The 25,034-nt window shown below is 54.3% G+C and overlaps 10 non-coding genes across 10 annotated transcripts; all 10 read left to right on the top strand.

Annotated features, from left to right (window-relative positions):
• Positions 1-1,550: 1,550 nt before the first annotated feature.
• On the top strand, positions 1,551-1,631 carry LOC130847501 (small nucleolar RNA SNORD115). The gene has a single exon (XR_009052258.1). It is a non-coding gene; the product is annotated as a small nucleolar RNA SNORD115 (small nucleolar RNA).
• A 2,505-nt stretch (positions 1,632-4,136) lies between these two features.
• LOC130847734 (small nucleolar RNA SNORD115) lies at positions 4,137-4,217 on the top strand. Its single transcript, XR_009052477.1, has one exon. It is a non-coding gene; the product is annotated as a small nucleolar RNA SNORD115 (small nucleolar RNA).
• A 2,506-nt stretch (positions 4,218-6,723) lies between these two features.
• Positions 6,724-6,804, top strand: LOC130847500 (small nucleolar RNA SNORD115). The gene has a single exon (XR_009052257.1). It is a non-coding gene; the product is annotated as a small nucleolar RNA SNORD115 (small nucleolar RNA).
• Positions 6,805-9,309: 2,505 nt separating this feature from the next.
• On the top strand, positions 9,310-9,390 carry LOC130846860 (small nucleolar RNA SNORD115). Its single transcript, XR_009051655.1, has one exon. It is a non-coding gene; the product is annotated as a small nucleolar RNA SNORD115 (small nucleolar RNA).
• A 2,505-nt stretch (positions 9,391-11,895) lies between these two features.
• LOC130846859 (small nucleolar RNA SNORD115) lies at positions 11,896-11,976 on the top strand. Its single transcript, XR_009051654.1, has one exon. It is a non-coding gene; the product is annotated as a small nucleolar RNA SNORD115 (small nucleolar RNA).
• A 2,506-nt stretch (positions 11,977-14,482) lies between these two features.
• LOC130846858 (small nucleolar RNA SNORD115) lies at positions 14,483-14,563 on the top strand. The gene has a single exon (XR_009051653.1). It is a non-coding gene; the product is annotated as a small nucleolar RNA SNORD115 (small nucleolar RNA).
• Positions 14,564-17,069: 2,506 nt separating this feature from the next.
• Positions 17,070-17,150, top strand: LOC130847499 (small nucleolar RNA SNORD115). The gene has a single exon (XR_009052256.1). It is a non-coding gene; the product is annotated as a small nucleolar RNA SNORD115 (small nucleolar RNA).
• A 2,506-nt stretch (positions 17,151-19,656) lies between these two features.
• LOC130847498 (small nucleolar RNA SNORD115) lies at positions 19,657-19,737 on the top strand. The gene has a single exon (XR_009052255.1). It is a non-coding gene; the product is annotated as a small nucleolar RNA SNORD115 (small nucleolar RNA).
• Positions 19,738-22,243: 2,506 nt separating this feature from the next.
• Positions 22,244-22,324, top strand: LOC130847497 (small nucleolar RNA SNORD115). Its single transcript, XR_009052254.1, has one exon. It is a non-coding gene; the product is annotated as a small nucleolar RNA SNORD115 (small nucleolar RNA).
• A 2,506-nt stretch (positions 22,325-24,830) lies between these two features.
• LOC130847496 (small nucleolar RNA SNORD115) lies at positions 24,831-24,911 on the top strand. Its single transcript, XR_009052253.1, has one exon. It is a non-coding gene; the product is annotated as a small nucleolar RNA SNORD115 (small nucleolar RNA).
• The last annotated feature ends 123 nt before the right edge of the window (positions 24,912-25,034 follow it).

Below are 25,034 nucleotides of genomic sequence, written 5' to 3'. Positions count from 1 at the left end.
GGCTTCTGGGTGTCCATTCCCCCATGAAGGCTTTGCAGAGCCCTTGGGCATCCCATTATCATGTCCATCGTGAGGCCCTGTTGACCTGAAGGGGAGGGGTGGTCCCGGGATGTGGGCTGAGGAGGGCGTAGCTGCATGGCTGTTGTTTGGTGGCCTTGCACGGGCCACAGTAGGGAATGCTGCCACAGAAGAAATTGGCCCTGTTTGGGAATCTCTGTGGTCCCCAAGGAGGAATGCTTGACATGGCTCCCCATCCACCAGATCGGAATGCAGGCCTTGAAATTCAACTCGATTGACCTGAAGTGTAGTAAGACTGACCATGGAGGCACCATTTCATGACGTGTTGCCCTGGGGAGCAACCACGCAGATCTCTGTGCATGTCGAGGCAGAGCACGAGGATGGACTGAGCTTATGGTCAGTTGTGGGGTGTGCTTGAGTGACTTCCAAGAAGTGTTGGTTGGGAGGATGTGGGGCCAGGCCTGGAGGTGGTGAGAGGCAACAAGGACCCTTCATCAGGGACTTGGCAGCTAGATGCTCTTGGCTCTTGTGAGAGCTGAAGGGCTGGTCCCTTGCTGGAATGGGGTTTCCCAGGTCTCTGTGAGGGATCATGGGCCCTCAGATAGGCCAGTTTACTCAGACAGGCCCTTTCATGGGTTCTGCATACAGATACAGGCCTGTGGCATCTCTTGGGCTGGCCTTCCTCTACGGGAGCCACTGCCTACCAAGAGAGCTCCCTCCAGCTCCTGTGAATGTCCACTGTGTGGGACATAAAGGCCTCATTGTCTGGGTGTTGTGCACATGGACAAGCCGAGTGTGACATCGGCCAGCACACGCTTGCCCACACCAGGGTCGGGCCCAGAGGAATGTCTCCATTCCCCCCAGAAACACCCCCAGTGTTTTCCCCACCAAGCAGACCTGGTGCCAGGCCTTGTGCTGCCTGGAGGATCCATGAGGCTAGTCCTTCCCTGGGGAGACATATACGTACTGGTTATTTCATCTGCCCCTGACACAGTATTAAGGTACATAAGATGGCATTGATCCACCTGTCCACTCATGCCTTCATCTTTGTAAGTATGGATGGATGGAGGGAGTGAGCCAAGGACGAGGGTCAAAGGGGAGGGAGCTAGAGCATTCTGGAGGAAGGGAGGCAGGAAGGAAGCTATGTAGGGAGCTGTTTGTATGCATTTCAGCTATGTGTTCCTGTCTCTGCGTGGAGGTACATTTGGGCCCTATGTTCCTGGATGTATTGCTGCAGGTATTTCTTGTAGCATCATTCGATGCATGAGCGTGTGGCACACACGTGCCCCAATGCATCTAGCATGGAGTTGGAGTTCTCACAGCTGTCCTTCTCACCTCTTGGCAGCCATCGTCCCCAGAGAAATGAAGATCTGTGTTTGGCCTATGTTCCCTAGGGCAATCACCATGAGCCTTGGCCCAGCACGTGGATTCGACAGAATGGCACATCCCTTCAGGCATCCTTCTTTCCAGGAAGCATCTGAGGTAAGCCTTCACATGTGGCAGGGCGCAGGTGAGTGAGGAGGGCCTCAGTTGGGTCGATGATGAGAACTCATATGGTCCTGAAGAGAGCTGATGACCAAAAAATCATGCTCAATAGGATTACGCTGAGGCCTAACAGAGGGATCCAGGGGCAGGATGGCCTGCATTGTTGGTCCATTGCAGAGCCCTGGGTGTGGGTGTGGTTGTGGGTTTGGGTGTGGGTGTTGGAGCAGCCTCTCGCTCGAGGAAATCCCTTGAGACTCCTCCCAGTGTAGATGGCTTCCACATATCCAAGATGTGTTGCCACCTTTGGTTTTCTATCCTGCTCCATAGTGCCAGGGCCCACATGTTCTGAAGCCATGGGTGGAGTCTTTCCTTAAGCCTTTCTGCTTTGAATTTTGTGTTTCAGGCCAAGCCTTGGAATGGACTCACCACAGCCAGAATGTTCCGCAGTGAGTGGCTCTTTTGGTTGCTACTGATAGGCCCCAGAGAATTTTGAACTATGGGCTGGCCGCCCTCACAGCAGGCAGTACAGGGTAGTCTTTTGGCAACCTCCTGCCTACCAAGGAGGAATGTCTGCTGCTGCCCCAAATTTATGGGCTCACATCTGGTGCACTCACATGCCTTCATTAGAGCTGTATTCTAGTCAGAGAGCACATCGAGGCAGTGTTTTCTTCCTTGGCCCCAGGCGGAACATCTCTAGAGACCTCTGTGCACCTAGCGCCAGAGTATGATCACCAACTGAGGGAATGGTCCCTTGTGGTGTGTGCTTTATGGCTTCCCAAAACCTGTCAGTAGGGAAGGCTCATGCCCCCTGCCTAGAGATGGTGAGAGGCAGGCAGGAGCCCATCCTCAGGTGCTTGGAGGCAGGATGCTGCTGGTTATTTCAAGGGCTGGAAGCCATGCCGTGGTCTTCAATGGGGTTGTGCCAGGACTCTGTGAGGGATCATGGTGCTTTGTTGGAGCCACTTGATCCGAATGGGGCCTCTGATGGGGTCTGCATGCATACACAGGACCATAGCTTCTCCTGGGTTGGTCGTCCTCTCCGGAAGCCACTGGTTTGTCAGAGAGCCCCCTCCAGAGGAGAAAAGGCTTCTGGGTGTCCATTCCCCCATGAAGGCTTTGCAGAGCCCTTGGGCATCCCGTTATCATGTCCATCGTGAGGCCCTGTTGACCTGAAGGGGAGGGGTGGTCCCGGGATGTGGGCTGAGGAGGGCGTAGCTGCATGGCTGTTGTTTGGTGGCCTTGCACGGGCCACAGTAGGGAATGCTGCCACAGAAGAAATTGGCCCTGTTTGGGAATCTCTGTGGTCCCCAAGGAGGAATGCTTGACATGGCTCCCCATCCACCAGATCGGAATGCAGGCCTTGAAATTCAACTCGATTGACCTGAAGTGTAGTAAGACTGACCATGGAGGCACCATTTCATGACGTGTTGCCCTGGGGAGCAACCACGCAGATCTCTGTGCATGTCGAGGCAGAGCACGAGGATGGACTGAGCTTATGGTCAGTTGTGGGGTGTGCTTGAGTGACTTCCAAGAAGTGTTGGTTGGGAGGATGTGGGGCCAGGCCTGGAGGTGGTGAGAGGCAACAAGGACCCTTCATCAGGGACTTGGCAGCTAGATGCTCTTGGCTCTTGTGAGAGCTGAAGGGCTGGTCCCTTGCTGGAATGGGGTTTCCCAGGTCTCTGTGAGGGATCATGGGCCCTCAGATAGGCCAGTTTACTCAGACAGGCCCTTTCATGGGTTCTGCATACAGATACAGGCCTGTGGCATCTCTTGGGCTGGCCTTCCTCTACGGGAGCCACTGCCTACCAAGAGAGCTCCCTCCAGCTCCTGTGAATGTCCACTGTGTGGGACATAAAGGCCTCATTGTCTGGGTGTTGTGCACATGGACAAGCCGAGTGTGACATCGGCCAGCACACGCTTGCCCACACCAGGGTCGGGCCCAGAGGAATGTCTCCATTCCCCCCAGAAACACCCCCAGTGTTTTCCCCACCAAGCAGACCTGGTGCCAGGCCTTGTGCTGCCTGGAGGATCCATGAGGCTAGTCCTTCCCTGGGGAGACATATACGTACTGGTTATTTCATCTGCCCCTGACACAGTATTAAGGTACATAAGATGGCATTGATCCACCTGTCCACTCATGCCTTCATCTTTGTAAGTATGGATGGATGGAGGGAGTGAGCCAAGGACGAGGGTCAAAGGGGAGGGAGCTAGAGCATTCTGGAGGAAGGGAGGCAGGAAGGAAGCTATGTAGGGAGCTGTTTGTATGCGTTTCAGCTATGTGTTCCTGTCTCTGCGTGGAGGTACATTTGGGCCCTATGTTCCTGGATGTATTGCTGCAGGTATTTCTTGTAACATCATTCGATGCATGAGCGTGTGGCACACACGTGCCCCAATGCATCTAGCATGGAGTTGGAGTTCTCACAGCTGTCCTTCTCACCTCTTGGCAGCCATCGTCCCCAGAGAAATGAAGATCTGTGTTTGGCCTATGTCCCTAGGGCAATCACCATGAGCCTTGGCCCAGCACGTGGATTCGACAGAATGGCACATCCCTTCAGGCATCCTTCTCTCCAGGAAGCTTCTGAGGTAAGCCTTCACATGTGGCAGGGCGCAGGTGAGTGAGGAGGGCCTCAGTTAGGTCGATGATGAGAACTCATATGGTCCTGAAGAGAGCTGATGACCAAAAAATCATGCTCAATAGGATTATGCTGAGGCCTAACAGAGGGATCCAGGGGCAGGATGGCCTGCATTGTTGGTCCATTGCAGAGCCCTGGGTGTGGGTGTGTGTGTGGGTTTGGGTGTGGGTGTTGGAGCAGCCTCTCGCTCGAGGAAATCCCTTGAGACTCCTCCCAGTGTAGATGGCTTCCACATATCCAAGATGTGTTGCCACCTTTGGTTTTCTATCCTGCTCCATAGTGCCAGGGCCCACATGTTCTGAAGCCATGGGTGGAGTCTTTCCTTAAGCCTTTCTGCTTTGAATTTTGTGTTTCAGGCCAAGCCTTGGAATGGACTCACCACAGCCAGAATGTTCCGCAGTGAGTGGCTCTTTTGGTTGCTACTGATAGGCCCCAGAGAATTTTGAACTATGGGCTGGCCGCCCTCACAGCAGGCAGTACAGGGTAGTCTTTTGGCAACCTCCTGCCTACCAAGGAGGAATGTCTGCTGCTGCCCCAAATTTATGGGCTCACATCTGGTGCACTCACATGCCTTCATTAGAGCTGTATTCTAGTCAGAGAGCACATCGAGGCAGTGTTTTCTTCCTTGGCCCCAGGCGGAACATCTCTAGAGCCCTCTGTGCACCTAGCGCCAGAGTATGATCACCAACTGAGGGAATGGTCCCTTGTGGTGTGTGCTTTATGGCTTCCCAAAACCTGTCAGTAGGGAAGGCTCATGCCCCCTGCCTAGAGATGGTGAGAGGCAGGCAGGAGCCCATCCTCAGGTGCTTGGAGGCAGGATGCTGCTGGTTATTTCAAGGGCTGGAAGCCATGCCGTGGTCTTCAATGGGGTTGTGCCAGGACTCTGTGAGGGATCATGGTGCTTTGTTGGAGCCACTTGATCCGAATGGGGCCTCTGATGGGGTCTGCATGCATACACAGGACCATAGCTTCTCCTGGGTTGGTCGTCCTCTCCGGAAGCCACTGGTTTGTCAGAGAGCCCCCTCCAGAGGAGAAAAGGCTTCTGGGTGTCCATTCCCCCATGAAGGCTTTGCAGAGCCCTTGGGCATCCCGTTATCATGTCCATCATGAGGCCCTGTTGACCTGAATGGGAGGGGTGGTCCCGGGATGTGGGCTGAGGAGGGCGTAGCTGCATGGCTGTTGTTTGTTGGCCTTGCACGGGCCACAGTAGGGAATGCTGCCACAGAAGAAATTGGCCCTGTTTGGGAATCTCTGTGGTCCCCAAGGAGGAATGCTTGACATGGCTCCCCATCCACCAGATCGGAATGCGGGCCTTGAAATTCAACTCGATTGACCTGAAGTGTAGTAAGACTGACCATGGAGGCACCATTTCATGACGTGTTGCCCTGGGGAGCAACCACGCAGATCTCTGTGCATGTCGAGGCAGAGCACGAGGATGGACTGAGCTTATGGTCAGTTGTGGGGTGTGCTTGAGTGACTTCCAAGAAGTGTTGGTTGGGAGGATGTGGGGCCAGGCCTGGAGGTGGTGAGAGGCAACAAGGACCCTTCATCAGGGACTTGGCAGCTAGATGCTCTTGGCTCTTGTGAGAGCTGAAGGGCTGGTCCCTTGCTGGAATGGGGTTTCCCAGGTCTCTGTGAGGGATCATGGGCCCTCAGATAGGCCAGTTTACTCAGACAGGCCCTTTCATGGGTTCTGCATACAGATACAGGCCTGTGGCATCTCTTGGGCTGGCCTTCCTCTACGGGAGTCACTGCCTACCAAGAGAGCTCCCTCCAGCTCCTGTGAATGTCCACTGTGTGGGACATAAAGGCCTCATTGTCTGGGTGTTGTGCACATGGACAAGCCGAGTGTGACATCGGCCAGCACACGCTTGCCCACACCAGGGTCGGGCCCAGAGGAATGTCTCCATTCCCCCCAGAAACACCCCCAGTGTTTTCCCCACCAAGCAGACCTGGTGCCAGGCCTTGTGCTGCCTGGAGGATCCATGAGGCTAGTCCTTCCCTGGGGAGACATATACGTACTGGTTATTTCATCTGCCCCTGACACAGTATTAAGGTACATAAGATGGCATTGATCCACCTGTCCACTCATGCCTTCATCTTTGTAAGTATGGATGGATGGAGGGAGTGAGCCAAGGACGAGGGTCAAAGGGGAGGGAGCTAGAGCATTCTGGAGGAAGGGAGGCAGGAAGGAAGCTATGTAGGGAGCTGTTTGTATGCGTTTCAGCTATGTGTTCCTGTCTCTGCGTGGAGGTACATTTGGGCCCTATGTTCCTGGATGTATTGCTGCAGGTATTTCTTGTAGCATCATTCGATGCATGAGCGTGTGGCACACACGTGCCCCAATGCATCTAGCATGGAGTTGGAGTTCTCACAGCTGTCCTTCTCACCTCTTGGCAGCCATCGTCCCCAGAGAAATGAAGATCTGTGTTTGGCCTATGTTCCCTAGGGCAATCACCATGAGCCTTGGCCCAGCACGTGGATTCGACAGAATGGCACATCCCTTCAGGCATCCTTCTTTCCAGGAAGCATCTGAGGTAAGCCTTCACATGTGGCAGGGCGCAGGTGAGTGAGGAGGGCCTCAGTTGGGTCGATGATGAGAACTCATATGGTCCTGAAGAGAGCTGATGACCAAAAAATCATGCTCAATAGGATTACGCTGAGGCCTAACAGAGGGATCCAGGGGCAGGATGGCCTGCATTGTTGGTCCATTGCAGAGCCCTGGGTGTGGGTGTGGTTGTGGGTTTGGGTGTGGGTGTTGGAGCAGCCTCTCGCTCGAGGAAATCCCTTGAGACTCCTCCCAGTGTAGATGGCTTCCACATATCCAAGATGTGTTGCCACCTTTGGTTTTCTATCCTGCTCCATAGTGCCAGGGCCCACATGTTCTGAAGCCATGGGTGGAGTCTTTCCTTAAGCCTTTCTGCTTTGAATTTTGTGTTTCAGGCCAAGCCTTGGAATGGACTCACCACAGCCAGAATGTTCCGCAGTGAGTGGCTCTTTTGGTTGCTACTGATAGGCCCCAGAGAATTTTGAACTATGGGCTGGCCGCCCTCACAGCAGGCAGTATAGGGTAGTCTTTTGGCAACCTCCTGCCTACCAAGGAGGAATGTCTGCTGCTGCCCCAAATTTATGGGCTCACATCTGGTGCACTCACATGCCTTCATTAGAGCTGTATTCTAGTCAGAGAGCACATCGAGGCAGTGTTTTCTTCCTTGGCCCCAGGCGGAACATCTCTAGAGACCTCTGTGCACCTAGCGCCAGAGTATGATCACCAACTGAGGGAATGGTCCCTTGTGGTGTGTGCTTTATGGCTTCCCAAAACCTGTCAGTAGGGAAGGCTCATGCCCCCTGCCTAGAGATGGTGAGAGGCAGGCAGGAGCCCATCCTCAGGTGCTTGGAGGCAGGATGCTGCTGGTTATTTCAAGGGCTGGAAGCCATGCCGTGGTCTTCAATGGGGTTGTGCCAGGACTCTGTGAGGGATCATGGTGCTTTGTTGGAGCCACTTGATCCGAATGGGGCCTCTGATGGGGTCTGCATGCATACACAGGACCATAGCTTCTCCTGGGTTGGTCGTCCTCTCCGGAAGCCACTGGTTTGTCAGAGAGCCCCCTCCAGAGGAGAAAAGGCTTCTGGGTGTCCATTCCCCCATGAAGGCTTTGCAGAGCCCTTGGGCATCCCGTTATCATGTCCATCGTGAGGCCCTGTTGACCTGAAGGGGAGGGGTGGTCCCGGGATGTGGGCTGAGGAGGGCGTAGCTGCATGGCTGTTGTTTGGTGGCCTTGCACGGGCCACAGTAGGGAATGCTGCCACAGAAGAAATTGGCCCTGTTTGGGAATCTCTGTGGTCCCCAAGGAGGAATGCTTGACATGGCTCCCCATCCACCAGATCGGAATGCAGGCCTTGAAATTCAACTCGATTGACCTGAAGTGTAGTAAGACTGACCATGGAGGCACCATTTCATGACGTGTTGCCCTGGGGAGCAACCACGCAGATCTCTGTGCATGTCGAGGCAGAGCACGAGGATGGACTGAGCTTATGGTCAGTTGTGGGGTGTGCTTGAGTGACTTCCAAGAAGTGTTGGTTGGGAGGATGTGGGGCCAGGCCTGGAGGTGGTGAGAGGCAACAAGGACCCTTCATCAGGGACTTGGCAGCTAGATGCTCTTGGCTCTTGTGAGAGCTGAAGGGCTGGTCCCTTGCTGGAATGGGGTTTCCCAGGTCTCTGTGAGGGATCATGGGCCCTCAGATAGGCCAGTTTACTCAGACAGGCCCTTTCATGGGTTCTGCATACAGATACAGGCCTGTGGCATCTCTTGGGCTGGCCTTCCTCTACGGGAGCCACTGCCTACCAAGAGAGCTCCCTCCAGCTCCTGTGAATGTCCACTGTGTGGGACATAAAGGCCTCATTGTCTGGGTGTTGTGCACATGGACAAGCCGAGTGTGACATCGGCCAGCACACGCTTGCCCACACCAGGGTCGGGCCCAGAGGAATGTCTCCATTCCCCCCAGAAACACCCCCAGTGTTTTCCCCACCAAGCAGACCTGGTGCCAGGCCTTGTGCTGCCTGGAGGATCCATGAGGCTAGTCCTTCCCTGGGGAGACATATACGTACTGGTTATTTCATCTGCCCCTGACACAGTATTAAGGTACATAAGATGGCATTGATCCACCTGTCCACTCATGCCTTCATCTTTGTAAGTATGGATGGATGGAGGGAGTGAGCCAAGGACGAGGGTCAAAGGGGAGGGAGCTAGAGCATTCTGGAGGAAGGGAGGCAGGAAGGAAGCTATGTAGGGAGCTGTTTGTATGCGTTTCAGCTATGTGTTCCTGTCTCTGCGTGGAGGTACATTTGGGCCCTATGTTCCTGGATGTATTGCTGCAGGTATTTCTTGTAGCATCATTCGATGCATGAGCGTGTGGCACACACGTCCCCCAATGCATCTAGCATGGAGTTGGAGTTCTCACAGCTGTCCTTCTCACCTCTTGGCAGCCATCGTCCCCAGAGAAATGAAGATCTGTGTTTGGCCTATGTCCCTAGGGCAATCACCATGAGCCTTGGCCCAGCACGTGGATTCGACAGAATGGCACATCCCTTCAGGCATCCTTCTCTCCAGGAAGCATCTGAGGTAAGCCTTCACATGTGGCAGGGCGCAGGTGAGTGAGGAGGGCCTCAGTTGGGTCGATGATGAGAACTCATATGGTCCTGAAGAGAGCTGATGACCAAAAAATCATGCTCAATAGGATTATGCTGAGGCCTAACAGAGGGATCCAGGGGCAGGATGGCCTGCATTGTTGGTCCATTGCAGAGCCCTGGGTGTGGGTGTGTGTGTGGGTTTGGGTGTGGGTGTTGGAGCAGCCTCTCGCTCGAGGAAATCCCTTGAGACTCCTCCCAGTGTAGATGGCTTCCACATATCCAAGATGTGTTGCCACCTTTGGTTTTCTATCCTGCTCCATAGTGCCAGGGCCCACATGTTCTGAAGCCATGGGTGGAGTCTTTCCTTAAGCCTTTCTGCTTTGAATTTTGTGTTTCAGGCCAAGCCTTGGAATGGACTCACCACAGCCAGAATGTTCCGCAGTGAGTGGCTCTTTTGGTTGCTACTGATAGGCCCCAGAGAATTTTGAACTATGGGCTGGCCGCCCTCACAGCAGGCAGTACAGGGTAGTCTTTTGGCAACCTCCTGCCTACCAAGGAGGAATGTCTGCTGCTGCCCCAAATTTATGGGCTCACATCTGGTGCACTCACATGCCTTCATTAGAGCTGTATTCTAGTCAGAGAGCACATCGAGGCAGTGTTTTCTTCCTTGGCCCCAGGCGGAACATCTCTAGAGACCTCTGTGCACCTAGCGCCAGAGTATGATCACCCACTGAGGGAATGGTCCCTTGTGGTGTGTGCTTTATGGCTTCCCAAAACCTGTCAGTAGGGAAGGCTCATGCCCCCTGCCTAGAGATGGTGAGAGGCAGGCAGGAGCCCATCCTCAGGTGCTTGGAGGCAGGATGCTGCTGGTTATTTCAAGGGCTGGAAGCCATGCCGTGGTCTTCAATGGGGTTGTGCCAGGACTCTGTGAGGGATCATGGTGCTTTGTTGGAGCCACTTGATCCGAATGGGGCCTCTGATGGGGTCTGCATGCATACACAGGACCATAGCTTCTCCTGGGTTGGTCGTCCTCTCCGGAAGCCACTGGTTTGTCAGAGAGCCCCCTCCAGAGGAGAAAAGGCTTCTGGGTGTCCATTCCCCCATGAAGGCTTTGCAGAGCCCTTGGGCATCCCGTTATCATGTCCATCATGAGGCCCTGTTGACCTGAATGGGAGGGGTGGTCCCGGGATGTGGGCTGAGGAGGGCGTAGCTGCATGGCTGTTGTTTGTTGGCCTTGCACGGGCCACAGTAGGGAATGCTGCCACAGAAGAAATTGGCCCTGTTTGGGAATCTCTGTGGTCCCCAAGGAGGAATGCTTGACATGGCTCCCCATCCACCAGATCGGAATGCGGGCCTTGAAATTCAACTCGATTGACCTGAAGTGTAGTAAGACTGACCATGGAGGCACCATTTCATGACGTGTTGCCCTGGGGAGCAACCACGCAGATCTCTGTGCATGTCGAGGCAGAGCACGAGGATGGACTGAGCTTATGGTCAGTTGTGGGGTGTGCTTGAGTGACTTCCAAGAAGTGTTGGTTGGGAGGATGTGGGGCCAGGCCTGGAGGTGGTGAGAGGCAACAAGGACCCTTCATCAGGGACTTGGCAGCTAGATGCTCTTGGCTCTTGTGAGAGCTGAAGGGCTGGTCCCTTGCTGGAATGGGGTTTCCCAGGTCTCTGTGAGGGATCATGGGCCCTCAGATAGGCCAGTTTACTCAGACAGGCCCTTTCATGGGTTCTGCATACAGATACAGGCCTGTGGCATCTCTTGGGCTGGCCTTCCTCTACGGGAGTCACTGCCTACCAAGAGAGCTCCCTCCAGCTCCTGTGAATGTCCACTGTGTGGGACATAAAGGCCTCATTGTCTGGGTGTTGTGCACATGGACAAGCCGAGTGTGACATCGGCCAGCACACGCTTGCCCACACCAGGGTCGGGCCCAGAGGAATGTCTCCATTCCCCCCAGAAACACCCCCAGTGTTTTCCCCACCAAGCAGACCTGGTGCCAGGCCTTGTGCTGCCTGGAGGATCCATGAGGCTAGTCCTTCCCTGGGGAGACATATACGTACTGGTTATTTCATCTGCCCCTGACACAGTATTAAGGTACATAAGATGGCATTGATCCACCTGTCCACTCATGCCTTCATCTTTGTAAGTATGGATGGATGGAGGGAGTGAGCCAAGGACGAGGGTCAAAGGGGAGGGAGCTAGAGCATTCTGGAGGAAGGGAGGCAGGAAGGAAGCTATGTAGGGAGCTGTTTGTATGCGTTTCAGCTATGTGTTCCTGTCTCTGCGTGGAGGTACATTTGGGCCCTATGTTCCTGGATGTATTGCTGCAGGTATTTCTTGTAGCATCATTCGATGCATGAGCGTGTGGCACACACGTCCCCCAATGCATCTAGCATGGAGTTGGAGTTCTCACAGCTGTCCTTCTCACCTCTTGGCAGCCATCGTCCCCAGAGAAATGAAGATCTGTGTTTGGCCTATGTCCCTAGGGCAATCACCATGAGCCTTGGCCCAGCACGTGGATTCGACAGAATGGCACATCCCTTCAGGCATCCTTCTCTCCAGGAAGCATCTGAGGTAAGCCTTCACATGTGGCAGGGCGCAGGTGAGTGAGGAGGGCCTCAGTTGGGTCGATGATGAGAACTCATATGGTCCTGAAGAGAGCTGATGACCAAAAAATCATGCTCAATAGGATTATGCTGAGGCCTAACAGAGGGATCCAGGGGCAGGATGGCCTGCATTGTTGGTCCATTGCAGAGCCCTGGGTGTGGGTGTGTGTGTGGGTTTGGGTGTGGGTGTTGGAGCAGCCTCTCGCTCGAGGAAATCCCTTGAGACTCCTCCCAGTGTAGATGGCTTCCACATATCCAAGATGTGTTGCCACCTTTGGTTTTCTATCCTGCTCCATAGTGCCAGGGCCCACATGTTCTGAAGCCATGGGTGGAGTCTTTCCTTAAGCCTTTCTGCTTTGAATTTTGTGTTTCAGGCCAAGCCTTGGAATGGACTCACCACAGCCAGAATGTTCCGCAGTGAGTGGCTCTTTTGGTTGCTACTGATAGGCCCCAGAGAATTTTGAACTATGGGCTGGCCGCCCTCACAGCAGGCAGTACAGGGTAGTCTTTTGGCAACCTCCTGCCTACCAAGGAGGAATGTCTGCTGCTGCCCCAAATTTATGGGCTCACATCTGGTGCACTCACATGCCTTCATTAGAGCTGTATTCTAGTCAGAGAGCACATCGAGGCAGTGTTTTCTTCCTTGGCCCCAGGCGGAACATCTCTAGAGACCTCTGTGCACCTAGCGCCAGAGTATGATCACCCACTGAGGGAATGGTCCCTTGTGGTGTGTGCTTTATGGCTTCCCAAAACCTGTCAGTAGGGAAGGCTCATGCCCCCTGCCTAGAGATGGTGAGAGGCAGGCAGGAGCCCATCCTCAGGTGCTTGGAGGCAGGATGCTGCTGGTTATTTCAAGGGCTGGAAGCCATGCCGTGGTCTTCAATGGGGTTGTGCCAGGACTCTGTGAGGGATCATGGTGCTTTGTTGGAGCCACTTGATCCGAATGGGGCCTCTGATGGGGTCTGCATGCATACACAGGACCATAGCTTCTCCTGGGTTGGTCGTCCTCTCCGGAAGCCACTGGTTTGTCAGAGAGCCCCCTCCAGAGGAGAAAAGGCTTCTGGGTGTCCATTCCCCCATGAAGGCTTTGCAGAGCCCTTGGGCATCCCGTTATCATGTCCATCGTGAGGCCCTGTTGACCTGAAGGGGAGGGGTGGTCCCGGGATGTGGGCTGAGGAGGGCGTAGCTGCATGGCTGTTGTTTGGTGGCCTTGCACGGGCCACAGTAGGGAATGCTGCCACAGAAGAAATTGGCCCTGTTTGGGAATCTCTGTGGTCCCCAAGGAGGAATGCTTGACATGGCTCCCCATCCACCAGATCGGAATGCGGGCCTTGAAATTCAACTCGATTGACCTGAAGTGTAGTAAGACTGACCATGGAGGCACCATTTCATGACGTGTTGCCCTGGGGAGCAACCACGCAGATCTCTGTGCATGTCGAGGCAGAGCACGAGGATGGACTGAGCTTATGGTCAGTTGTGGGGTGTGCTTGAGTGACTTCCAAGAAGTGTTGGTTGGGAGGATGTGGGGCCAGGCCTGGAGGTGGTGAGAGGCAACAAGGACCCTTCATCAGGGACTTGGCAGCTAGATGCTCTTGGCTCTTGTGAGAGCTGAAGGGCTGGTCCCTTGCTGGAATGGGGTTTCCCAGGTCTCTGTGAGGGATCATGGGCCCTCAGATAGGCCAGTTTACTCAGACAGGCCCTTTCATGGGTTCTGCATACAGATACAGGCCTGTGGCATCTCTTGGGCTGGCCTTCCTCTACGGGAGTCACTGCCTACCAAGAGAGCTCCCTCCAGCTCCTGTGAATGTCCACTGTGTGGGACATAAAGGCCTCATTGTCTGGGTGTTGTGCACATGGACAAGCCGAGTGTGACATCGGCCAGCACACGCTTGCCCACACCAGGGTCGGGCCCAGAGGAATGTCTCCATTCCCCCCAGAAACACCCCCAGTGTTTTCCCCACCAAGCAGACCTGGTGCCAGGCCTTGTGCTGCCTGGAGGATCCATGAGGCTAGTCCTTCCCTGGGGAGACATATACGTACTGGTTATTTCATCTGCCCCTGACACAGTATTAAGGTACATAAGATGGCATTGATCCACCTGTCCACTCATGCCTTCATCTTTGTAAGTATGGATGGATGGAGGGAGTGAGCCAAGGACGAGGGTCAAAGGGGAGGGAGCTAGAGCATTCTGGAGGAAGGGAGGCAGGAAGGAAGCTATGTAGGGAGCTGTTTGTATGCGTTTCAGCTATGTGTTCCTGTCTCTGCGTGGAGGTACATTTGGGCCCTATGTTCCTGCATGTATTGCTGCAGGTATTTCTTGTAGCATCATTCGATGCATGAGCGTGTGGCACACACGTGCCCCAATGCATCTAGCATGGAGTTGGAGTTCTCACAGCTGTCCTTCTCACCTCTTGGCAGCCATCGTCCCCAGAGAAATGAAGATCTGTGTTTGGCCTATGTTCCCTAGGGCAATCACCATGAGCCTTGGCCCAGCACGTGGATTCGACAGAATGGCACATCCCTACAGGCATCCTTCTTTCCAGGAAGCATCTGAGGTAAGCCTTCACATGTGGCAGGGCGCAGGTGAGTGAGGAGGGCCTCAGTTGGGTCGATGATGAGAACTCATATGGTCCTGAAGAGAGCTGATGACCAAAAAATCATGCTCAATAGGATTATGCTGAGGCCTAACAGAGGGATCCAGGGGCAGGATGGCCTGCATTGTTGGTCCATTGCAGAGCCCTGGGTGTGGGTGTGTGTGTGGGTTTGGGTGTGGGTGTTGGAGCAGCCTCTCGCTCGAGGAAATCCCTTGAGACTCCTCCCAGTGTAGATGGCTTCCACATATCCAAGATGTGTTGCCACCTTTGGTTTTCTATCCTGCTCCATAGTGCCAGGGCCCACATGTTCTGAAGCCATGGGTGGAGTCTTTCCTTAAGCCTTTCTGCTTTGAATTTTGTGTTTCAGGCCAAGCCTTGGAATGGACTCACCACAGCCAGAATGTTCCGCAGTGAGTGGCTCTTTTGGTTGCTACTGATAGGCCCCAGAGAATTTTGAACTATGGGCTGGCCGCCCTCACAGCAGGCAGTACAGGGTAGTCTTTTGGCAACCTCCTGCCTACCAAGGAGGAATGTCTGCTGCTGCCCCAAATTTATGGGCTCACATCTGGTGCACTCACATGCCTTCATTAGAGCTGTATTCTAGTCAGAGAGCACATCAAGGCAGTGTTTTCTTCCTTGGCCCCAGGCGGAACATCTCTAGAGACCTCTGTGCACCTAGCGCCAGAGTATGATCACCCACTGAGGGAATGGTCCCTTGTGGTGTGTGCTTTATGGCTTCCCAAAACCTGTCAGTAGGGAAGGCTCATGCCCCCTGCCTAGAGATGGTGAGAGGCAGGCAGGAGCCCATCCTCAGGTGCTTGGAGGCAGGATGCTGCTGGTTATTTCAAGGGCTGGAAGCCATGCCGTGGTCTTCAATGGGGTTGTGCCAGGACTCTGTGAGGGATCATGGTGCTTTGTTGGAGCCACTTGATCCGAATGGGGCCTCTGATGGGGTCTGCATGCATACACAGGACCATAGCTTCTCCTGGGTTAGTCGTCCTCTCCGGAAGCCACTGGTTTGTCAGAGAGCCCCCTCCAGAGGAGAAAAGGCTTCTGGGTGTCCATTCCCCCATGAAGGCTTTGCAGAGCCCTTGGGCATCCCATTATCATGTCCATCATGAGGCCCTGTTGACCTGAATGGGAGGGGTGGTCCCGGGATGTGGGCTGAGGAGGGCGTAGCTGCATGGCTGTTGTTTGGTGGCCTTGCACGGGCCACAGTAGGGAATGCTGCCACAGAAGAAATTGGCCCTGTTTGGGAATCTCTGTGGTCCCCAAGGAGGAATGCTTGACATGGCTCCCCATCCACCAGATCGGAATGCGGGCCTTGAAATTCAACTCGATTGACCTGAAGTGTAGTAAGACTGACCATGGAGGCACCATTTCATGACGTGTTGCCCTGGGGAGCAACCACGCAGATCTCTGTGCATGTCGAGGCAGAGCACGAGGATGGACTGAGCTTATGGTCAGTTGTGGGGTGTGCTTGAGTGACTTCCAAGAAGTGTTGGTTGGGAGGATGTGGGGCCAGGCCTGGAGGTGGTGAGAGGCAAAAAGGACCCTTCATCAGGGACTTGGCAGCTAGATGCTCTTGGCTCTTGTGAGAGCTGAAGGGCTGGTCCCTTGCTGGAATGGGGTTTCCCAGGTCTCTGTGAGGGATCATGGGCCCTCAGATAGGCCAGTTTTCTCAGACAGGCCCTTTCATGGGTTCTGCATACAGATACAGGCCTGTGGCATCTCTTGGGCTGGCCTTCCTCTACGGGAGTCACTGCCTACCAAGAGAGCTCCCTCCAGCTCCTGTGAATGTCCACTGTGTGGGACATAAAGGCCTCATTGTCTGGGTGTTGTGCACATGGACAAGCCGAGTGTGACATCGGCCAGCACACGCTTGCCCACACCAGGGTCGGGCCCAGAGGAATGTCTCCATTCCCCCCAGAAACACCCCCAGTGTTTTCCCCACCAAGCAGACCTGGTGCCAGGCCTTGTGCTGCCTGGAGGATCCATGAGGCTAGTCCTTCCCTGGGGAGACATATACGTACCGGTTATTTCATCTGCCCCTGACACAGTATTAAGGTACATAAGATGGCATTGATCCACCTGTCCACTCATGCCTTCATCTTTGTAAGTATGGATGGATGGAGGGAGTGAGCCAAGGACGAGGGTCAAAGGGGAGGGAGCTAGAGCATTCTGGAGGAAGGGAGGCAGGAAGGAAGCTATGTAGGGAGCTGTTTGTATGCGTTTCAGCTATGTGTTCCTGTCTCTGCGTGGAGGTACATTTGGGCCCTATGTTCCTGGATGTATTGCTGCAGGTATTTCTTGTAGCATCATTCGATGCATGAGCGTGTGGCACACACGTGCCCCAATGCATCTAGCATGGAGTTGGAGTTCTCACAGCTGTCCTTCTCACCTCTTGGCAGCCATCGTCCCCAGAGAAATGAAGATCTGTGTTTGGCCTATGTTCCCTAGGGCAATCACCATGAGCCTTGGCCCAGCACGTGGATTCGACAGAATGGCACATCCCTTCAGGCATCCTTCTTTCCAGGAAGCATCTGAGGTAAGCCTTCACATGTGGCAGGGCGCAGGTGAGTGAGGAGGGCCTCAGTTGGGTCGATGATGAGAACTCATATGGTCCTGAAGAGAGCTGATGACCAAAAAATCATGCTCAATAGGATTACGCTGAGGCCTAACAGAGGGATCCAGGGGCAGGATGGCCTGCATTTTTGGTCCATTGCAGAGCCCTGGGTGTGGGTGTGTGTGTGGGTTTGGGTGTGGGTGTTGGAGCAGCCTCTCACTCGAGGAAATCCCTTGAGACTCCTCCCAGTGTAGATGGCTTCCACATATCCAAGATGTGTTGCCACCTTTGGTTTTCTATCCTGCTCCATAGTGCCAGGGCCCACATGTTCTGAAGCCATGGGTGGAGTCTTTCCTTAAGCCTTTCTGCTTTGAATTTTGTGTTTCAGGCCAAGCCTTGGAATGGACTCACCACAGCCAGAATGTTCCGCAGTGAGTGGCTCTTTTGGTTGCTACTGATAGGCCCCAGAGAATTTTGAACTATGGGCTGGCCGCCCTCACAGCAGGCAGTACAGGGTAGTCTTTTGGCAACCTCCTGCCTACCAAGGAGGAATGTCTGCTGCTGCCCCAAATTTATGGGCTCACATCTGGTGCACTCACATGCCTTCATTAGAGCTGTATTCTAGTCAGAGAGCACATCGAGGCAGTGTTTTCTTCCTTGGCCCCAGGCGGAACATCTCTAGAGACCTCTGTGCACCTAGCGCCAGAGTATGATCACCCACTGAGGGAATGGTCCCTTGTGGTGTGTGCTTTATGGCTTCCCAAAACCTGTCAGTAGGGAAGGCTCATGCCCCCTGCCTAGAGATGGTGAGAGGCAGGCAGGAGCCCATCCTCAGGTGCTTGGAGGCAGGATGCTGCTGGTTATTTCAAGGGCTGGAAGCCATGCCGTGGTCTTCAATGGGGTTGTGCCAGGACTCTGTGAGGGATCATGGTGCTTTGTTGGAGCCACTTGATCCGAATGGGGCCTCTGATGGGGTCTGCATGCATACACAGGACCATAGCTTCTCCTGGGTTGGTCGTCCTCTCCGGAAGCCACTGGTTTGTCAGAGAGCCCCCTCCAGAGGAGAAAAGGCTTCTGGGTGTCCATTCCCCCATGAAGGCTTTGCAGAGCCCTTGGGCATCCCGTTATCATGTCCATCGTGAGGCCCTGTTGACCTGAAGGGGAGGGGTGGTCCCGGGATGTGGGCTGAGGAGGGCGTAGCTGCATGGCTGTTGTTTGGTGGCCTTGCACGGGCCACAGTAGGGAATGCTGCCACAGAAGAAATTGGCCCTGTTTGGGAATCTCTGTGGTCCCCAAGGAGGAATGCTTGACATGGCTCCCCATCCACCAGATCGGAATGCGGGCCTTGAAATTCAACTCGATTGACCTGAAGTGTAGTAAGACTGACCATGGAGGCACCATTTCATGACGTGTTGCCCTGGGGAGCAACCACGCAGATCTCTGTGCATGTCGAGGCAGAGCACGAGGATGGACTGAGCTTATGGTCAGTTGTGGGGTGTGCTTGAGTGACTTCCAAGAAGTGTTGGTTGGGAGGATGTGGGGCCAGGCCTGGAGGTGGTGAGAGGCAACAAGGACCCTTCATCAGGGACTTGGCAGCTAGATGCTCTTGGCTCTTGTGAGAGCTGAAGGGCTGGTCCCTTGCTGGAATGGGGTTTCCCAGGTCTCTGTGAGGGATCATGGGCCCTCAGATAGGCCAGTTTACTCAGACAGGCCCTTTCATGGGTTCTGCATACAGATACAGGCCTGTGGCATCTCTTGGGCTGGCCTTCCTCTACGGGAGCCACTGCCTACCAAGAGAGCTCCCTCCAGCTCCTGTGAATGTCCACTGTGTGGGACATAAAGGCCTCATTGTCTGGGTGTTGTGCACATGGACAAGCCGAGTGTGACATCGGCCAGCACACGCTTGCCCACACCAGGGTCGGGCCCAGAGGAATGTCTCCATTCCCCCCAGAAACACCCCCAGTGTTTTCCCCACCAAGCAGACCTGGTGCCAGGCCTTGTGCTGCCTGGAGGATCCATGAGGCTAGTCCTTCCCTGGGGAGACATATACGTACTGGTTATTTCATCTGCCCCTGACACAGTATTAAGGTACATAAGATGGCATTGATCCACCTGTCCACTCATGCCTTCATCTTTGTAAGTATGGATGGATGGAGGGAGTGAGCCAAGGACGAGGGTCAAAGGGGAGGGAGCTAGAGCATTCTGGAGGAAGGGAGGCAGGAAGGAAGCTATGTAGGGAGCTGTTTGTATGCGTTTCAGCTATGTGTTCCTGTCTCTGCGTGGAGGTACATTTGGGCCCTATGTTCCTGGATGTATTGCTGCAGGTATTTCTTGTAGCATCATTCGATGCATGAGCGTGTGGCACACACGTGCCCCAATGCATCTAGCATGGAGTTGGAGTTCTCACAGCTGTCCTTCTCACCTCTTGGCAGCCATCGTCCCCAGAGAAATGAAGATCTGTGTTTGGCCTATGTTCCCTAGGGCAATCACCATGAGCCTTGGCCCAGCACGTGGATTCGACAGAATGGCACATCCCTTCAGGCATCCTTCTTTCCAGGAAGCATCTGAGGTAAGCCTTCACATGTGGCAGGGCGCAGGTGAGTGAGGAGGGCCTCAGTTGGGTCGATGATGAGAACTCATATGGTCCTGAAGAGAGCTGATGACCAAAAAATCATGCTCAATAGGATTACGCTGAGGCCTAACAGAGGGATCCAGGGGCAGGATGGCCTGCATTGTTGGTCCATTGCAGAGCCCTGGGTGTGGGTGTGTGTGTGGGTTTGGGTGTGGGTGTTGGAGCAGCCTCTCGCTCGAGGAAATCCCTTGAGACTCCTCCCAGTGTAGATGGCTTCCACATATCCAAGATGTGTTGCCACCTTTGGTTTTCTATCCTGCTCCATAGTGCCAGGGCCCACATGTTCTGAAGCCATGGGTGGAGTCTTTCCTTAAGCCTTTCTGCTTTGAATTTTGTGTTTCAGGCCAAGCCTTGGAATGGACTCACCACAGCCAGAATGTTCCGCAGTGAGTGGCTCTTTTGGTTGCTACTGATAGGCCCCAGAGAATTTTGAACTATGGGCTGGCCGCCCTCACAGCAGGCAGTACAGGGTAGTCTTTTGGCAACCTCCTGCCTACCAAGGAGGAATGTCTGCTGCTGCCCCAAATTTATGGGCTCACATCTGGTGCACTCACATGCCTTCATTAGAGCTGTATTCTAGTCAGAGAGCACATCGAGGCAGTGTTTTCTTCCTTGGCCCCAGGCGGAACATCTCTAGAGACCTCTGTGCACCTAGCGCCAGAGTATGATCACCAACTGAGGGAATGGTCCCTTGTGGTGTGTGCTTTATGGCTTCCCAAAACCTGTCAGTAGGGAAGGCTCATGCCCCCTGCCTAGAGATGGTGAGAGGCAGGCAGGAGCCCATCCTCAGGTGCTTGGAGGCAGGATGCTGCTGGTTATTTCAAGGGCTGGAAGCCATGCCGTGGTCTTCAATGGGGTTGTGCCAGGACTCTGTGAGGGATCATGGTGCTTTGTTGGAGCCACTTGATCCGAATGGGGCCTCTGATGGGGCCTGCATGCATACACAGGACCATAGCTTCTCCTGGGTTGGTCGTCCTCTCCGGAAGCCACTGGTTTGTCAGAGAGCCCCCTCCAGAGGAGAAAAGGCTTCTGGGTGTCCATTCCCCCATGAAGGCTTTGCAGAGCCCTTGGGCATCCCATTATCATGTCCATCGTGAGGCCCTGTTGACCTGAATGGGAGGGGTGGTCCCGGGATGTGGGCTGAGGAGGGCGTAGCTGCATGGCTGTTGTTTGGTGGCCTTGCACGGGCCACAGTAGGGAATGCTGCCACAGAAGAAATTGGCCCTGTTTGGGAATCTCTGTGGTCCCCAAGGAGGAATGCTTGACATGGCTCCCCATCCACCAGATCGGAATGCGGGCCTTGAAATTCAACTCGATTGACCTGAAGTGTAGTAAGACTGACCATGGAGGCACCATTTCATGACGTGTTGCCCTGGGGAGCAACCACGCAGATCTCTGTGCATGTCGAGGCAGAGCACGAGGATGGACTGAGCTTATGGTCAGTTGTGGGGTGTGCTTGAGTGACTTCCAAGAAGTGTTGGTTGGGAGGATGTGGGGCCAGGCCTGGAGGTGGTGAGAGGCAACAAGGACCCTTCATCAGGGACTTGGCAGCTAGATGCTCTTGGCTCTTGTGAGAGCTGAAGGGCTGGTCCCTTGCTGGAATGGGGTTTCCCAGGTCTCTGTGAGGGATCATGGGCCCTCAGATAGGCCAGTTTACTCAGACAGGCCCTTTCATGGGTTCTGCATACAGATACAGGCCTGTGGCATCTCTTGGGCTGGCCTTCCTCTACGGGAGCCACTGCCTACCAAGAGAGCTCCCTCCAGCTCCTGTGAATGTCCACTGTGTGGGACATAAAGGCCTCATTGTCTGGGTGTTGTGCACATGGACAAGCCGAGTGTGACATCGGCCAGCACACGCTTGCCCACACCAGGGTCGGGCCCAGAGGAATGTCTCCATTCCCCCCAGAAACACCCCCAGTGTTTTCCCCACCAAGCAGACCTGGTGCCAGGCCTTGTGCTGCCTGGAGGATCCATGAGGCTAGTCCTTCCCTGGGGAGACATATACGTACTGGTTATTTCATCTGCCCCTGACACAGTATTAAGGTACATAAGATGGCATTGATCCACCTGTCCACTCATGCCTTCATCTTTGTAAGTATGGATGGATGGAGGGAGTGAGCCAAGGACGAGGGTCAAAGGGGAGGGAGCTAGAGCATTCTGGAGGAAGGGAGGCAGGAAGGAAGCTATGTAGGGAGCTGTTTGTATGCGTTTCAGCTATGTGTTCCTGTCTCTGCGTGGAGGTACATTTGGGCCCTATGTTCCTGGATGTATTGCTGCAGGTATTTCTTGTAGCATCATTCGATGCATGAGCGTGTGGCACACACGTGCCCCAATGCATCTAGCATGGAGTTGGAGTTCTCACAGCTGTCCTTCTCACCTCTTGGCAGCCATCGTCCCCAGAGAAATGAAGATCTGTGTTTGGCCTATGTTCCCTAGGGCAATCACCATGAGCCTTGGCCCAGCACGTGGATTCGACAGAATGGCACATCCCTTCAGGCATCCTTCTTTCCAGGAAGCATCTGAGGTAAGCCTTCACATGTGGCAGGGCGCAGGTGAGTGAGGAGGGCCTCAGTTGGGTCGATGATGAGAACTCATATGGTCCTGAAGAGAGCTGATGACCAAAAAATCATGCTCAATAGGATTACGCTGAGGCCTAACAGAGGGATCCAGGGGCAGGATGGCCTGCATTGTTGGTCCATTGCAGAGCCCTGGGTGTGGGTGTGGTTGTGGGTTTGGGTGTGGGTGTTGGAGCAGCCTCTCGCTCGAGGAAATCCCTTGAGACTCCTCCCAGTGTAGATGGCTTCCACATATCCAAGATGTGTTGCCACCTTTGGTTTTCTATCCTGCTCCATAGTGCCAGGGCCCACATGTTCTGAAGCCATGGGTGGAGTCTTTCCTTAAGCCTTTCTGCTTTGAATTTTGTGTTTCAGGCCAAGCCTTGGAATGGACTCACCACAGCCAGAATGTTCCGCAGTGAGTGGCTCTTTTGGTTGCTACTGATAGGCCCCAGAGAATTTTGAACTATGGGCTGGCCGCCCTCACAGCAGGCAGTACAGGGTAGTCTTTTGGCAACCTCCTGCCTACCAAGGAGGAATGTCTGCTGCTGCCCCAAATTTATGGGCTCACATCTGGTGCACTCACATGCCTTCATTAGAGCTGTATTCTAGTCAGAGAGCACATCGAGGCAGTGTTTTCTTCCTTGGCCCCAGGCGGAACATCTCTAGAGACCTCTGTGCACCTAGCGCCAGAGTATGATCACCCACTGAGGGAATGGTCCCTTGTGGTGTGTGCTTTATGGCTTCCCAAAACCTGTCAGTAGGGAAGGCTCATGCCCCCTGCCTAGAGATGGTGAGAGGCAGGCAGGAGCCCATCCTCAGGTGCTTGGAGGCAGGATGCTGCTGGTTATTTCAAGGGCTGGAAGCCATGCCGTGGTCTTCAATGGGGTTGTGCCAGGACTCTGTGAGGGATCATGGTGCTTTGTTGGAGCCACTTGATCCGAATGGGGCCTCTGATGGGGTCTGCATGCATACACAGGACCATAGCTTCTCCTGGGTTGGTCGTCCTCTCCGGAAGCCACTGGTTTGTCAGAGAGCCCCCTCCAGAGGAGAAAAGGCTTCTGGGTGTCCATTCCCCCATGAAGGCTTTGCAGAGCCCTTGGGCATCCCGTTATCATGTCCATCGTGAGGCCCTGTTGACCTGAAGGGGAGGGGTGGTCCCGGGATGTGGGCTGAGGAGGGCGTAGCTGCATGGCTGTTGTTTGGTGGCCTTGCACGGGCCACAGTAGGGAATGCTGCCACAGAAGAAATTGGCCCTGTTTGGGAATCTCTGTGGTCCCCAAGGAGGAATGCTTGACATGGCTCCCCATCCACCAGATCGGAATGCGGGCCTTGAAATTCAACTCGATTGACCTGAAGTGTAGTAAGACTGACCATGGAGGCACCATTTCATGACGTGTTGCCCTGGGGAGCAACCACGCAGATCTCTGTGCATGTCGAGGCAGAGCACGAGGATGGACTGAGCTTATGGTCAGTTGTGGGGTGTGCTTGAGTGACTTCCAAGAAGTGTTGGTTGGGAGGATGTGGGGCCAGGCCTGGAGGTGGTGAGAGGCAACAAGGACCCTTCATCAGGGACTTGGCAGCTAGATGCTCTTGGCTCTTGTGAGAGCTGAAGGGCTGGTCCCTTGCTGGAATGGGGTTTCCCAGGTCTCTGTGAGGGATCATGGGCCCTCAGATAGGCCAGTTTACTCAGACAGGCCCTTTCATGGGTTCTGCATACAGATACAGGCCTGTGGCATCTCTTGGGCTGGCCTTCCTCTACGGGAGCCACTGCCTACCAAGAGAGCTCCCTCCAGCTCCTGTGAATGTCCACTGTGTGGGACATAAAGGCCTCATTGTCTGGGTGTTGTGCACATGGACAAGCCGAGTGTGACATCGGCCAGCACACGCTTGCCCACACCAGGGTCGGGCCCAGAGGAATGTCTCCATTCCCCCCAGAAACACCCCCAGTGTTTTCCCCACCAAGCAGACCTGGTGCCAGGCCTTGTGCTGCCTGGAGGATCCATGAGGCTAGTCCTTCCCTGGGGAGACATATACGTACTGGTTATTTCATCTGCCCCTGACACAGTATTAAGGTACATAAGATGGCATTGATCCACCTGTCCACTCATGCCTTCATCTTTGTAAGTATGGATGGATGGAGGGAGTGAGCCAAGGACGAGGGTCAAAGGGGAGGGAGCTAGAGCATTCTGGAGGAAGGGAGGCAGGAAGGAAGCTATGTAGGGAGCTGTTTGTATGCGTTTCAGCTATGTGTTCCTGTCTCTGCGTGGAGGTACATTTGGGCCCTATGTTCCTGGATGTATTGCTGCAGGTATTTCTTGTAGCATCATTCGATGCATGAGCGTGTGGCACACACGTGCCCCAATGCATCTAGCATGGAGTTGGAGTTCTCACAGCTGTCCTTCTCACCTCTTGGCAGCCATCGTCCCCAGAGAAATGAAGATCTGTGTTTGGCCTATGTTCCCTAGGGCAATCACCATGAGCCTTGGCCCAGCACGTGGATTCGACAGAATGGCACATCCCTTCAGGCATCCTTCTTTCCAGGAAGCATCTGAGGTAAGCCTTCACATGTGGCAGGGCGCAGGTGAGTGAGGAGGGCCTCAGTTGGGTCGATGATGAGAACTCATATGGTCCTGAAGAGAGCTGATGACCAAAAAATCATGCTCAATAGGATTACGCTGAGGCCTAACAGAGGGATCCAGGGGCAGGATGGCCTGCATTGTTGGTCCATTGCAGAGCCCTGGGTGTGGGTGTGTGTGTGGGTTTGGGTGTGGGTGTTGGAGCAGCCTCTCGCTCGAGGAAATCCCTTG

Source organism: Hippopotamus amphibius, chromosome 2 (assembly GCF_030028045.1).
Source record: "Hippopotamus amphibius kiboko isolate mHipAmp2 chromosome 2, mHipAmp2.hap2, whole genome shotgun sequence".
Taxonomy (NCBI): Eukaryota; Metazoa; Chordata; class Mammalia; order Artiodactyla; family Hippopotamidae; genus Hippopotamus; species Hippopotamus amphibius.
Note: the sequence above shows the minus strand (reverse complement) of the source record. Positions and strands in the feature narration are given on the sequence as shown.